Raw genomic sequence first — 15,735 nt, 5'->3', positions numbered from 1 at the left:
ATTTCCCTTGGACCCCGCTGACCTACATTAGATCAGACACCCAAGTCCAACCTACAAAGAAGGCTACAGGAACGAGTATCTGGTATGACCAGCCTCTAGGTTAAGAGGCAACCTCGGTCGTGAGCAAGCCACCAGCAGTAGGGTGACCAAGTCACCCTCGTTTGCCATGACCTTCCCAGTTCTAAAACTGGAAACTCCATGTCCTGGGGAAACCCGAGTCGTGAGAAAACTGGATGGGGTCACCCAACTGTTGTAATGGACACATGCAGGGTGGTGGAACAGTGCTAGGAGGGGGGATGCTCGTAGCTTCAGGAAGGCGCTAAAGTACTTCAAGTGGCATTTGGGAGGGGAAAGAGGGACTGTCGCATGAGCTCTCCAGAGCGAAGTGGACCGGTCGTGATTAACATGTGACGCGTGAAGGGTGGCCAGAAGTGACTGATGGCTCTGAGGTCCTGTCCTAAGTAACAATTCCCATTTATTCTGTCACCATACTGTGCACCAAGAGTCTGGGCCCAATGTGACTCAGCTGGCTCTTTTGCTCAGGGTGGCACAAGGTTTAAATCGGAAGGGCCCAAGCTCTTTTCAGTTGCTGGCAGAAATCTCCTTCTCGCGATTGTAGGACTGAGGTCCCCAGTTTCCCCAGCACGTGGTGCCCTTCATCTTTAAGTCAACAACAGTTCCTCCTATCTGGTCCCTGCCTTAAATCTCTTATTTTCTCGTGTCTCCAACTGGAGTAGGATTTCTGCTTCTACAGGTTCACGTGATTAGGTTTGCCCAATAGTCCAGGATAACCTCCCAATCTTAAAATCAGCTGAGTAGTACACTTAGTTTCATCTGCAAAGTTGTTTTTGCCGCATGATGTAACATATTCACAGAAGTAACACCAGGGGGCGACGGGCACGGGGACCAAAATTCTGCCAAACAGTTGGGTGGAACACGTAGGAGGCCATCAGTGGCACTGTGCCAAAGAAGAAGGAGGCTTCTAGCAATACAGATCAGCCTTCGGTTAGACTCCCTCCACCCAAGAAAGAAAGAATTTGAAGCCATCTGGAATGCTCCTAAAGAAATTCCTGCACTGAGGAAGGAGACCAATGGATAGTTCCCAAGACTCCATCTAACGCTAAGACCCCACAATTCCAGTTTTCCAAGCGGAGAAAGGTCCAGTATGTTTGATTAGTGAAAAGGCAGAAGTTTTCAGAAAATGCTCAAACCATTCTGATACACGTGTTTTGACTTTCTCTGCAAACGACTCGCAGTACAAACTCGAAAGCAAGGACTTCCAGAAATTGACCTTTCCTTTCCCGTCTCGTGGAGTCATTAGTTCTGAGAAAAGGCATGGAGACACTCAGATTCCCAATACTGGCCCTCTTTGACTCGACTCCAGGGGACTGGGCACTATAATGAAACACTCCCTGGAAGGGGCTGTTAGGATATCTCACCAACGTGAGGCTGTGAGGACCTTTCCCCTTTAGGTGACAGCCAGAGCACGAAAAGTGGAAACAGACTCTGGCCTGCCCTGAAACTCAGCTTTTATTGATGGTAGATGCGGGGAAGGGGCTGCAGGCTGGACGGGGCTGTAAGGAGCAGGGATGAGGGCTCATGAACTTCTCTTTGCAAAAGGAAAATCCCCATGGCGCTAAACCCTTAAGAACGGACATCTGGACAGAATACGTATCTTCTCTGCCTATTAAGCAAACACTGACACGAAAGCCAGTCGAGGACGGGATGAGGGACAGCATGGCTTTAGACAACGTAGGTCAAGTGTAGTAACCGTGATCATCTGGTACTCCAACTGGACAGCAACATGAAGTAAAGTCGGGCAGGAGAACGACTGGCGGATATGCGTGAGAGTGGGTCAACTTTGGCTCACCGTTCACCTAGAAAGTGGAAGGGAAGAAAGTAGGATCACAGCGCTGCAAAATCTTGGAGAGCACAATATCTCATGTGGCAGAGCTGAAAAACCAAGCCTGGAGTAGGTCAGAAAGTGCCCAAGGGATGAACACCCCAAAAAGGGAGCCCCGAAGTCCACAGTCCCTGGGCACAACATCGAAGACATCGGGGCACCTGGGTGGTGCAGTCGGTTGAGCTTCCCACTTCGGCTCAGGTCATGATCTCGCAGTTTGTGAGTTCGAGCCCCGCGTCGGGCTCCGTGCTGACAGCTCAGAGCCCAGAGCCTGCTTCGGATTCTGTGTCTCCCTCTCTCTCTCTCTGTTCCTCCCCCGCTCACACTCTCTCTGCCTCTCAAAAACAAATAAACGGTAAAAACAAAAAAACAAAAAAACAAAAAAAAAAAAAACTAAGACTTCACGTAATCCTGAACATAGCAGAGAATGTCAGATAAGGAGAAACGCACACTAGAAAATATGGGTGTAAAGGCTGAAGCAACTGGGAGAGGATGGGGGTTATGATACTGGCTACAACGCACACACTATATACACCAGGCAAGTATGGTTATCATTTCACTCACCCACACTCTGGCACGCCCACAACAAAGCTATGAGGAAGTAACCTGTCCGTGTTCAGCCAAGCTAGTGGAAGGCACAGCCAGGACATGGCCCACAACAGCAGGCTGTGGGACAGTACTCTCCTAAGCATGATGTCACCCTAGCACAGCTTAGACGCAGCACATGATTCAGGGGCTGAGCTCTCAGAAATGTTGACAGCTCTGTCCCAACTCCCTGTGTCAGACCACGAGGATCACCGCGTCTTCGTGCCCAAAAGGGCCACAGCAGTCTCTTGCTTCCAGTCCCCTAACGCACACAGGTTACCTTCTACGGTACCATGACCAGGTGGCTCTCCCTACCTGCCAACGTCTGAAGCTGAACCCATTTGGCTCACAGCACACTCCACTGCCAGCCCTTTATAACTGTTACAAAAGCCTTCCACGAACAACGCACACCTCAGCCTGCCTTCCGATTCCTACTGGTCATTGTTCAAAGGTCTAGACCTATACGAAAAAAGCCCAGTATTTCTCTACGTATAAAATACCAGAGGGACGCCCGAGTGGCTCAGTTGGTTAAGCGTCCAACTCTCGATGTCGGCTCGCGTCGCGATCTCGCGGGTCGTGGGATCGAGCCCTGCGTCAGGCTTTGCGCTTGACAGCACGGAGCCTGCTTGGGATTCTCTCCCTCCCTCCCTCTCTCTCTCTCCCCCTCCCCCTCACACTCTCTCTCTCTCAAAATAAACTTAAAAAAAATAATCAACCACTAAAATACAAGAGAGAGTTGAAGGCACCTATCACCACCCAAGTCCTCACTTCTCTAGGAAAAATACCGTCAATTCCCTCAAACATCGTGAAAGAACCAAAGACTACCAATGTCAACCTTGCCACTTCATCCACACAACCACAGCTGCTGCCACGGACCCTTCAAGCACAAAGAAACAACAATACTCAAATATGTGAAAATTTTTACCAGGTCTAAGAACAGCACCCAATCAAAGGATTCAGAGGAACTATCTCATTACAAAAGACTGCTATAAGAAAAAACGGAAGCTCCAAAGGCTTCCTGCTATCGAGCAGATATTCACTGAAGAAGATCTAGCAATATCAAATGCACATTAACTCGTTAATCATTTGGGCAATGCGAATTAAAATCAAAATGAGATACCACTGACCATCTACTAGAATGGCTAAAAGACTGACAATGTCAAGTGCCAACAAGGGTATAGGGCAACCGGGACTCTCACACATTGCTGGTGGGAATGGTGTCTAAACACCGTTCTTTATTAAAAAGAGCCCAGAGTTCTTGGAGAAGCAGCTACTTCCAGGGCTGGAGCAAGAAAAACCTAAGATGATCCAGAAGCATCCCACACTACCAGAAAGTAAGACAGGGTGTTGAAGGACGAGTAGGGACACATCTCAAGGACACAGGAGCCAATCTGAGAAAGTTTCCCAACAGCCAAACCTGGAATGATTTGAACAAAGTAAATAGCAGTAACACTGGATTCTAATCAACAGAATTAAATGAAGATCCACAAACTCAAAATACATGGTGGGGAAGGGAGAGCTACTCCTTATAGGAGAATTCCAAGTAACAGATGCAAAGGAAATGAAGAAAATGGCCAAAAAGCAACAGAAATCCGTGTAGACAGGGTACACCAATGAGGGTTAAAATTCCATGGCCAAAGTTTGAGGAGAAACAGGGTATCTGAACATAGTCCAAAAGTATCTCCCCCAAGATATAGGACAACAGAGAAAGAATAAAATAGAAGACACAGTAACTGCACTTTAGAGAAAGCTAGCAGATCTCACTCAACCAAGTGATCAAAATCAAATCCAACAATATCCAAGAACATCAACATCCAAGAACAAGGCACATCCACATCACGGATCCCCTGCACTAGGCAAGAACGTGTCACTTCAGTGGGTATCCTTGCCAAAAACCAATAACCTCCATCAAATTATAAGAAAACATCAAACTCAAACGGAGGGACACTCTACAAAACCACTAATCGGTACTACTCACAAGTGTGAGCGCCCTGAAAAACAAAGAAAGACAGGAGAACGGGACAGATTGGAGGTAGCCAAGGAGAAATGAAAACCGAATGCAATGTGGAGCCCAGGATTAGAAAACATTAGTTGAAAAACATGGAATCTCGCTAAAGCCTGTAGTTTATGTAACAATATCGTACCAAATCCTTAGCTCTGAGAACCCTACCCAGCTCAGAGAAGATGTTACATGACCTTAGAGGAAGCCAGGGGGCTTTGTACTAATTTTGCAACATTCCTGTGAATGCAGAAATATTTCCAAATACAAAGTTTTAAAAAACTGCGATCAGACTCTTTAGAAAGTAATGCTAACATGGGGCCCTGGGCGACTCTGTCGGTTGAGCATCAAACTCCCGGTTTCGGCTCGGGTCATGATCTCACGGTTCCTGAGTTCAAGCCCACACAGAGCTCCCTGCTGACAGCACTGAGTCTGCTTGGGATTCTCTCCACCCCATCCCCGCTCATGCTTTCTCTCTCAAAATAAATAAATGAACTTAAAAAAATTTTTTTAAAGAAAGTAACAATATCTGATTCATGCCCTACAGCCAAAGCTGAAGTCAAAGAGAAATTCCTACCCTTAAATGCCTTTTATTAGTAAAAACAATGGACGTAAAAGAACTAAAACACATGCCTTCAAGAGATTACATGTACATGTACACCTACAAAAGGAGAAAGGAATAATAAATGTTAAGTGTCTATAAACCGAAAGAAAGAAAAATAAAGTTAAAAGGATCACAAAGAAAAAAATACAAGTACACAATTTAAAGGCTAAGAAAGACATATTACCATTTATAGCCATGTATAGGCATGGAGAAAGAATTTTTTTAAACTGCAACAAACACTGTATATTAACTTTCTATTTTAGGAAATGGCAATCATCTAGAAAAACAAATTATGAAAATTGACACAGAATACACAGGAAAGTCAAAACGCTTAATAATGATAGAAGTAAAAAAAAAAAAAAGTATTAAAGACCTACATATCAATGAGGCCTTAACTCATTTTACAAATAAATCCTTTCAAAGTTTCAAGAAATAGTTAACTCTTGGGACACTTGGGTGGCTCAGTCGGTTAAGCATCCAACAATTCATTTTGGCTCAGGTCATAGAGCTCAGTATTCACAGGATCGAGCCCCGCATCGGGCTCTGTGCTGACAGTGCAAAGCCCACTTGGGATTCTCTCTCACTCCCTCACTCTCTCCTCCCCTTTCCCCACCTATCCCCTGTGCATGCTCTCTCAAAATAAACAAACATAAAAAAAAAAAAAAAAGTTAATTTTTATCTCAATTCAGCTGTTTAGGAACATAGGAAAAGAACACTTAACGCGTTTTCCACAAGAACAATCCTAATCACAAAAACACGGTGTAAGTATAAAAATTAAAATGCTCCTGTTATACAATTACTAGGGCAGAGAGTCGCAATTCCTACCCTTAGGATTTTGTTCACATGTAGAGATGGAGAAATACGCCAAACAGAACAGAGGCAAATTTTTAAAATGTCTGAGTCATTCTGTTTTCTCTGCATCTGTCTTAACTGTCAGACCACTTGCCCAGGGAGAGGCAGGCACACCCCTCGGGACGTTCGGGACACATTTCAGGAAGCCCTTGGCATTCCTGCCAAGGCTCAGTGCTACGCTCCCATTCGTACCAACCTGTCTTTTCTGTTCTATCGTGCCTGTCCTTACATCTCGAGTACGTGTTCTTTTAAAATGGGATTAATCAGAAAGTCTAGCCGCATCGATTTTTATAGACGTCTTCTCCTTTTCCTCATCAAAAAATCATTTGTAATTATATTGCCAGAATTTAATTTTTGAGAGTATTTCATCCTTTGTGGGCCCTCATCCTTTATAATGATTTCAGGCTTGGAATAATGGCTCCTTTTTCTGTAAAGCTTTGGAAATTGAAGACCACGGGGTTAAGACATGGCTGACTGATGCTTCCCTTTGGCGTCTGTAAGATGCCAAGCTTGCTTTCTCCAAAGCCTTCTTTCGATTCTGCGTAACCAACGATTCCATCCAAGTCGACCAAAAAATTGCAGTTTCGCTACAGTTACTTTCTGTGACTTTTCAAGAGGGGACATTCCCCAAATCTCAGGTTTTTTTCTTAAAGAAATTCTTCATGTTTCTTATTTTCATGCACAAAGAAGGCCCAAGCTGGTATCCATTTTTCAAACAGTGTTACAGCACTAAACAACTCTAATAGGATATTTAGAGTCTCACTAGGCCTCAGGAAGATGTCTTACAAAACCAATTCAGCTCAAATGCCTGTTTTCACTCTACCAGTTTGAGAGTGCCCTGCAGAGACTTCTGAGGGTAGGAGAGCCACGACCGGACCCGTTTCCCCTCCTACGGGACCCTGGAAAACAGCAAGGTACTCATGGAGTACCTCGCTTTCCAGCGAGGATTCTTAAACATAGAGGCAACCGACCAAGCTCAAACCACTGGCAAAGTCCACCTGTGAGGTCACAGAGAGCCCAGGAGGTCAAAGGCCTTCCCTGTGAAGCCACATCCTGTCCTTGCTGGAGACCAGCTACCGTAAAACAGCAGGAAGATGCCAGAGAAATGGGAACAGGTCGTCAGGAGCCACCCCCCAACCTCCCTGCCCATGGCCCCTGAGCGTCCAGAGGGAAGGCGCTGAGGGGTGACCTCCCCACCGTGTTCAGCCACTGAGCTCAACCGAATCCCGGAAGGAAATGGCAAGATTGTGCCAAGATCATTCACTTGGATTTCTACTTTTTTTTTTCTTTGCCTTCTTCCCTCTCACTGCCTGCATTCCAAAGAAGCTGCTAAGCCTTTACTGTTGTTTTTTTTTTTTTAAGTGTATTTAAAGTATAAGAGGGCCGCCTGCGTGGCCCAGTCGGTTGAATGTGCGACGCGATGTCAGCTCAGGTCATAATCTTGCGGTTTGTAGGTTTGGGTCCCATGTCGAGCTCTGTGCTGACAGCTCAGAGCCTAGAGCCTGCTTCGGGTTCTGTGTCTCCCTCTCTCTGCCCCTCCCCTGCTCGTGCTCTCTCAAAAATAAACACTAAAAAATATATAAAAAGAAAGCATCCACAGACATTACAAAAACAAGTGAATGCCGCTGGTCTCCGGGAAAACCGCCAATTGCTGTCCTACAGCAGAACCATCTTTGACATCCCACGATATGGTGGTGCCCATTCAGCCTTCTCCAGCAGCCCTATGTCTGTCTGTGCTGCCTCCATCATTTCTTACCATGGAGACTTCTGCGGAGCTGAGAACAGAAGTTGTTTCAGGTCGCCAGCTCCTCGTGGTTTTTAGGCGCCTCAATTCATTGAAAGGATTGAGTGGGGTTGAGAGAGAGAAGAGGTGTGGGTATATGTAAGAGACAGACAGAGACAGAGAAGTAGAGAGACACAGGGATAGAGACAGAGAGAGAGGGAGGCTGGCTTTGGAGGCCGCCAAGAAAAGGGGAGAGGTGTCCCCCAGACTGTGGTAGGTTGATTGCTTGAGCAGTGGGAACTCTTTCAGCCTTCAGGGGCACAGAAGAATGGCTGGGTAATGAACCTCAGGAGACTACAATAAGCTTCGGAGCCTCAAGGAAGCACAATACCAGCACAGTGGCCAAACTTCAGATGTAATGAACATCCCAGCCTCAACGAGAGAGGAGAGAAAAGAAAGGGACCTCTTTGGTCATCTGACCACTCAGGATTATTATGTGACATGGAGGAGGAGAGAGAAAAAGGAATCCCTGTTAAGAAAGAGCTTGGAAAATTATTCTAAAGGTAAAGGGAAAAAACCTACTTGCACACCTGGGCTTCACCCACTGCAAGAGAATTTAACTAGGAATCCTCTCGCTGGTTTATTCAAATGAAAATGTTTATTCAAATGAAAATCCCTCAAGGCTACATTTCCTTCCTCACCTGCTCCAGAAAACCATCTCTAAGGACACTAGCCACAGCTCTATCTTCTACTGAACATAAACTGGGACGCAGAATGATGGAATGAATAAGAAGGTAAACTCTGAGTTACCTAGATCTGCATGGTAACTCTTTTTCCATGTACTCTTTTTTTAATGCTGTTGGTATTTTGACGGGGTTGCATTAAATATATACATTGGTTTGAGTAGTAGGGACATTTTAATATGGGTTTTTCCAATCACGAGCATGGGATACCTTTTCACTGGTTTATGTCATCTTCAATTTCTTTCAACGTTTTATAGTTTTTAGAGAACAGATTGATCTTTTGCCTATTTGGTTAAGTTTATTCCTAGGTTTTTTTAATTCTTTTTGGTACAATTGCAAATGGAATGGTTTCTCTCAATTTCTCTTTCTGCTACGTAAATCTAGGAGACAGAAAGGAGCTCCGAGTGCTTGTACAAAATGAAAGACTTTTACAGGCATGAGAGAGTGGGAACAAGGAAGTTACGTTAGTCACTTCCCTTTAGGGAGTGGCGGGGGTCTATCAGGCAGATGACAATAACTAATGCGGATCAGACAATTCGTGACAGACTGGTTTAAGATTCCGTTTCTGGAAGAGCCGAGACTGCAATGAAGTTAGCCTTGGTTTGGTGATGTGGGACTTAGCATATACGACTCCACTTGGGACCTGCTGTCTTGTTTTTAGCAATGTCCTCTGGAACAGGGGCAATTTACTCAACCTCTCTGAGCCTCAGTGTCCTCATCTTTGAGAATGAGAAGAGTATCAGAACCCTACCTCACAGGGTTGTTGTAAGAATTAAGTGAGATAGGTCAAATATTTACAGCATAGCTATTTTCCCCCCAAATAACTGTGTCTATTATTATCCAGAATTGCACTTATGATCTGTAGCACCTATTTCAATAGCTCATTGCATGTTGTCATGAGAGCAGTTATCACTGTATCACGTGTGTGTTTATTTCTTCTTTCCCACTACACTGTGAACAACTCCACAGCAAAATTTTGTTTTATTCGTCTTTTCATTTCTAGTGCAAAATACAGCGTGTTACGAATAATACTGAACAAGCGACCTCTTACAAAAGTTGACTAATGTTGCTTTGTGTTATCGGCCCATGTACCAATCAACAAAAGGGTAAAACAGAGATTTTTCATAATTCTAAAAAATTCACAGAAAGTTTACACCCAGTGAACCTATTCTTAGGAAACTATCTGCAATAGAAGAGAATAAACCAAGACTCTGAAAGATACGGAATCTACAATGAATATGACCCAGAAGAAAAGAGAATTCCTATGATAGCATCAAGCTCACATCACAACCATTTCAGGTGGACAGTGAGTTCAAGGCAGGAGTCAGGGAGGGAGAAATTGATAGAATTCTTGGGACTGAGGACTGGGAAAATTTTGAGAATAATAAAGGCAACTCTGGAATAGGAAATAAAGGGAGAGCCCATGCGAGCTTGGATGAAGAGAAAGATGCTCCTTTCAGTGGCACAGAGATTATCACACCCTACACATATTAATGGAAATGTAATCCTAGCCTATGACTTGGTTCCACAGAGATCAATCACTACATATCTATAACCGAATAAATGCTGAGGATTAGTTCTCAACTTTTACAATCAACTCAAACCATCAGGAAAGGCAGCCCTGCTTAGCTAACAAAATGTGAACAGTATAAGCCTAAGCTTTTGTGAATAAACTCTAGGAGGTAGATGGAAGGAGCATTAGGCAAGGACCGGGGGTGAAAATTACAGGTACAGAAGAAAGAGGTCTTATGGCTGCTAGACAAAGAAATGTGAATGGAAGGATAAAGTCTGAATCTGCAGGTGTGGCTAACAGATGTGCTGGCTGGTGAGAAAACTAACAAATATTCTTATCCATCAAGCAGAAAGACAACTACCGACAATTACAGTGGATTCATCCAGAATTGGGAGCGTGAACGTACTCTCTATAGGGAGTACACCCAGAAGAACAGATACATGCATACCTACAGGCACACACACCTGTTAACAAAGGAATAAACCGTCAGCCGTACAATGCGACCATTTTTTAAAAATACGGTAGGAGACAGGGGCGCCTGGGTGGCTGTCAGTTAAGCATCTGACTCTAGATCAGCTCAGGTCATGATCTCATGGTTCGTGAGATCGAGCCCTGAGTCGGGCTCTGCGCTCACAGCATGGAGACTGCTTGGGATTCTCTCGCTCACTGCTCCTCTCCCCCTCACACGTGCGCACGCTCTCTCTCTCAGATAAAAAATATTTTAAAATCATTAAAAAATAAAATAGGAGACATATACAATATTGATGGCATTATTTGCTACAGTAGAAAACTGAAAACAACCTCTTAACGGGTAGAGAAATTTCTGCATAGCAACACGAGACAAGACAACGTATTACTGGGAGACAAACACATACGTACTAAAACCACTAAGAAAAAAAGCAAGGGAATGGGAAAAAGTGGGCATGTCTGGAGGGAAAGTAGAAGGAGAATGGGAGGAACACATATGAAGCTTCAACACAGTCGCTCCTGTGCCGCTTCTGAACTTGAGACGCAAAACAAGGATTCATTTTATTATAAATATAATCATGCACATAAATTTACATGCATTGCATTTGGGTTTTTTGGGGCTTTATCAAATATGTCTATTAAAAATAGTGTCTATGTCACACCCACGCATTTATGAGAAACTATTTTCGGAGACAGAAAGTCCGGAATGGTGTCACAAGTTTATCGTCCCATGGAAAAAACTGAGGACATAGCTGTACTCGTTAGTGTAACCCCACTCGTGGAACAGAGAGACGACGTATTGCAAACGTATGCTTGTAATACTCAGAAAACATTTGGAAGGACATCCACAAAATCATTACAGGGGCCCCTGTGCAACAGGACTGAAGAATTGGGGGAAAAGGAGATTTTTCTTTTTCCTTTGATACGGCATGTTTCATACTTCCCCAAACTGAGCATTTATCAAAGGATAAAGGATAAAGATAATGGATAAAGGATAAAGCTGATCCTTTAACAGCATGAGCAAGGCATTGACACAGGACTCCCCCTTTCCACGCAGTTGAAAATCCACTCTTGTAACTTTTGACTCCCCCAAAACTTAACTACCAATAGCTACTGTTGACCAGAAGCCTTACCAATAACATAAACAGTCAATTAACACATATTCTGTAGGGCGCTGGGGTGGCTCAGGTGTTGAACATCCAACTTTGGCTCAGGTCATGATCTCATGATTCATGAGTCTGAGTGCCCCATCGGGCTCTGCGCTGGCAGCTCGGAGCCTGGAGCCTGTTTCGGATTCTGTGTCTCCCTCTCTCTCTCTCTCTGCCCCTCCCCTGCTCACACTGTCTCCACCTTTCTCAAAAATAAACATTAAAAAAAAATTTTTTTATACACATACTCTGTATATGTATTATATACTGTTTTGTCACAGCAAAGTAAGCTAGGAAAAAGAAAGTGTTATTAAGAAAATCCTAAGGAAAGGACGCCTGGGTGGATCAGTCAGTTAGGCATCTGACTCTTGATTTTGGCTCAGGTCATGATGTCATGGTTCATGGGTTTGAGCCCTGCATTGGGCTTGGGATTCTCTCTCTCCCTGTCTGCCCCTCCCCCACTCATTCATTTTTCTCTCTCTCTCTCTCTCTCTCTCTCTCTCTCTCTCAATAAATAAACTTAAAAAAACTTATAAAAAGAAAATCTTAAGGAAAACACATTTAGAGTACTATATTATATTTATTGAAATAAAACCCATTTTTTAAAAAATGTTTTTAACATTTTTATTAATTTTTGAGAGACAGAGACAGAGCACAATTTTTGAGAGACACAGACAGAGAGGGAGACACAGAATCCCCAAGCAGGCTCCAGGCTCCAAGCTGTCAGCAGAGCGCCCAATGCAGGGCTCGAACCCACGAACCGTGAGATCATGTCCTGAGCCAAAACTGGATGCTTAACTGACTGAGCCACCCAGGCACCCCCCCATATTTATTTTTTTAAAAAACAACCACATAGTTCAAACCCATGTTGTTCAAGGGTCTGCTGTATAAAAGTGTAGGATACCAGGAAAATGGTACTATAATCATAATCAATACTTATCGAGTTCTTAGCACTGGCACATAGTGAGCACTCAGCAGAAGTTAGCTAGTGTTATTACTCAGAGACGTGCAGCCAGGATGGTGAGACCGTGCCATAGAAGAAGCGTTGCAAGAAATAGGGATTTTTAATCTGAAAAAGACTCCAAGACTCGATTGCTGCCTTCAGACGTAAGGGCAACCCTTCAGGAACGCAACGAGGTTCTCTTCGCATGTTTCTGAGGCAAAGGATTACTCCGTTGGCCTGAAGCTTTACGAGAGAAGCCAACAGCCCTTCCTAAAGGAAATGAGCGGCCTCTGGTCGTGGCCCGCTCACTTCCACATTTGTCACCATTGCCCACTGTGGATTCCCAGCTCAGCCCGGAAGACCGTTACTTGCTACTCAAGGAGAACTCTTAAGACCTCCCAAATAGGAGATCCTGTTCTTCAAAGGCAAAGGTGGCAGAGCTGACGGGGAGGAGACAGAGCATGTCCCTTGTCAGAGTGGAAAGCCATGTGCTGGCACGTCACATTCCAAGGTAAATGATGACATCGTGGGTTCTGCTGGGATCCTTCCTACGCTGGGTGAGAGCTACGCTCCTGATCAAGATGTGTGAAAAGAATGGACATCGGCACAATACCTCTCCTCCGAAGTGCGGAGGATGGGGGAAATCTGAGAGTCAAAAAGAGAATTCGGGGGGGGGGGGGGGGCGCCAAAGCCAGGACTGAAAATGAGGCAGACGGCAGACGGACACGAGGCTGGGCAAAGTCAGGTGAAGGCTGCCACCCACGGGGCGAGATCCAGAGGGATGGACCACAGGTTGAATCCGGGATAAACTATGGAATGGACCGTAACCAGGAATGAGAAGTCTGGCATTTTGGAGTTTCTGGAGAATTCCTCCTAAATTCCCTTTCCTTTCAGCAAACACATCGAAAAAAACCGCTGCCCGCTGTGTGTGTGGTCTCCATGGCACACAGGAGTGAAGGTCACAGCCAGGACAGGGCGAGGGAAGCCCAGAGGCCACGGGTGTCCCAGGTACAAAGAGAAGAGGGACAGCCTGCCCTCTCCTGGCTTCCTGGGGACACTGCACCCTGGAGGCTCTGACGCTGAGCCCCAAGCCCCAGATGGGCGCCCCAAAGCAAAGGCAACACTGTGGACAGCAAGCTTCTTGGCCAGTAGCAAACAAGATAATGCCTTTCTTGAGCTGGCAATTTTATCAGGGAAGGGAACACACAAACCCAAAACTATCTTCACAGGCAACTAGACACCTGGCTGGAAAATGATTTTGTAAAATGGTTGGAAAAACCCGGTTGGGATCATCATCCTAATGACGGACCTCATTCATTCGCCCGGTGACTAGCCTTTTGCAAAACGCTTTGATATCTGTCGTCTCATCACGTCCCTATGAGGAACTGACTTCCTGCTTTGCAGAGGAATGCAGTCCACAGGCATTCCAATAGGGTCCACTGCACAACCAAGGTCTCCCATCATGCCACTGCACCATCCAACCCAAAGGCCCTAAGAACAACCCAATACGTCAGGCCACGTTCAACACCATCACTCAGACTCGTGGCGCTTCCTGCTTCGTTAAGCGCGGAAGCCCCTCCTGGACCGGACGCCAAGGTCGCAAGCCATTTACTCTGCTGGCAAGGAACCTATGTCAGGAAGAAGAAATGCAACCAAGAGCTTTGGTATTTATGGATCATTCATGTGTGCCTGCACACGACCCACACGATCCCTTGCTTTATGGCATCACTGGAGAGTTCATAAAAGAAGCAGGCTTTTCTTCTCAGCAGAGTTGGGCGTTGCATGATTACAAGATAATAAAGGGAAGTTTGTCTGCAATTTTTCCGGGTCCCCACAAGTTAAACTTTTGACACCAAAGTCACCCTGCCGTTGGAGTTGGTGAGACAATCAGGTCAGTAGCAGATCAAGTAAAGCCTTCTTGTCTTTAGCCCAGCCAAGGTGGTGAGCCCCTTAGCACCTTGTCAAACACTAAATTTAATCCTCGTTTTATTTTCGAATCGCTTTTTAAAAATACACTAACCATTAAGCAACGGGGGAAAGGTCCTTTTAAAATGATTTATTATGTGTTAACAGCTAAAGAAAACCTAAACAATGTCTCCATAAAGACCCACGATCGCGTTTTTAATTAAGAGCCACAACTTTTAATGGAAGGCATAATACGCCCATTCATTTCGGGGTACCGGCCGAGGTTTGGTAATCCGGCAGTCAGACTCAGGGGGAGAGTAACAGCTTTCGATTCACACCTCAAAGTCTTCTGTTAAAGAAAATAACAATAAAGTAAGATCCCTTTAAAACTGGAGTTTGGGAATTTCAACCCAGAGAAAGGACACATTCTGTTTCATTACAGGGGTGCGTGTTACTCTTTCTATGCCCACAATAGCACACTCAGTCACCCCTAAGTTTTAATATGCAACTAGGTCATTCTAAATGTGCCCTGTGTGTGTGTGTGCATGTGTGCGTGTGTGACCTGGTAAATTCCTGCCCGTACTCTGGGGAAGCTGTGTCCTCTGAGAAACAAACCATTACTGTCTCTTTCTCAAACTGGTCCCTTAAATGCTTTTCCTTCTCTAGCTCTTTTATTGAAGCCCCAAATTTCCTGATCTAAGGAGAACTGAGCTATGGACATTTGCATGGCCCTGCAAGGAAATATCAATCGTAACAGCCAGCATTTATTTCTGCCCACCCCACCCCCCCACCCCCAAGTGCCAGGCTCTGCCATGGGGGCTTCTCAACATCATCTCACTCAATCCTGGCAATAATGAAGCGAATGTCTTGTTACCCCCATTTGCAGATGGGAAGCTTGGAGAGGGTGGGCTGCAGGAAGGTGGGGTGGGGTTGGACTCACGTATCAGATCCACGCCTCTTCCCCTCAAAGAGTGGTGTTAGGTCTTGTTGGGAAGGGAGGACTTAACCATGGAGAAACAGAACCCAGTGAGATGGAAGGGGTCACACAGCATTGCTAAAGAAGTTCCGAGAGGGAACACACCTGATCTGGGGTTTCAGATACAGAGGAGATTCCATCTTGACCTTTTAAGGATACTCAGTTTCCAAAAACGTGAGCGACAAAGGTTAATCCTGTAAGACTGGGCTCGCCTTATCTGGTTCTCTGTGCCACCTTTAAGATTTTTTTAGCTATTCATATGCCACCCGGGTCCCCAAGGACCACATGCTGCCTAGATACTCTATTATAATTTCTCAACAACTTCCTTAATACAGATTACCTTTAAAAAAAAAAAAAAAAAAACTTTAGTTTT

Source organism: Neofelis nebulosa, chromosome 16 (assembly GCF_028018385.1).
Source record: "Neofelis nebulosa isolate mNeoNeb1 chromosome 16, mNeoNeb1.pri, whole genome shotgun sequence".
NCBI classification, from domain to species: domain Eukaryota; kingdom Metazoa; phylum Chordata; class Mammalia; order Carnivora; family Felidae; genus Neofelis; species Neofelis nebulosa.
Note: the sequence above shows the minus strand (reverse complement) of the source record.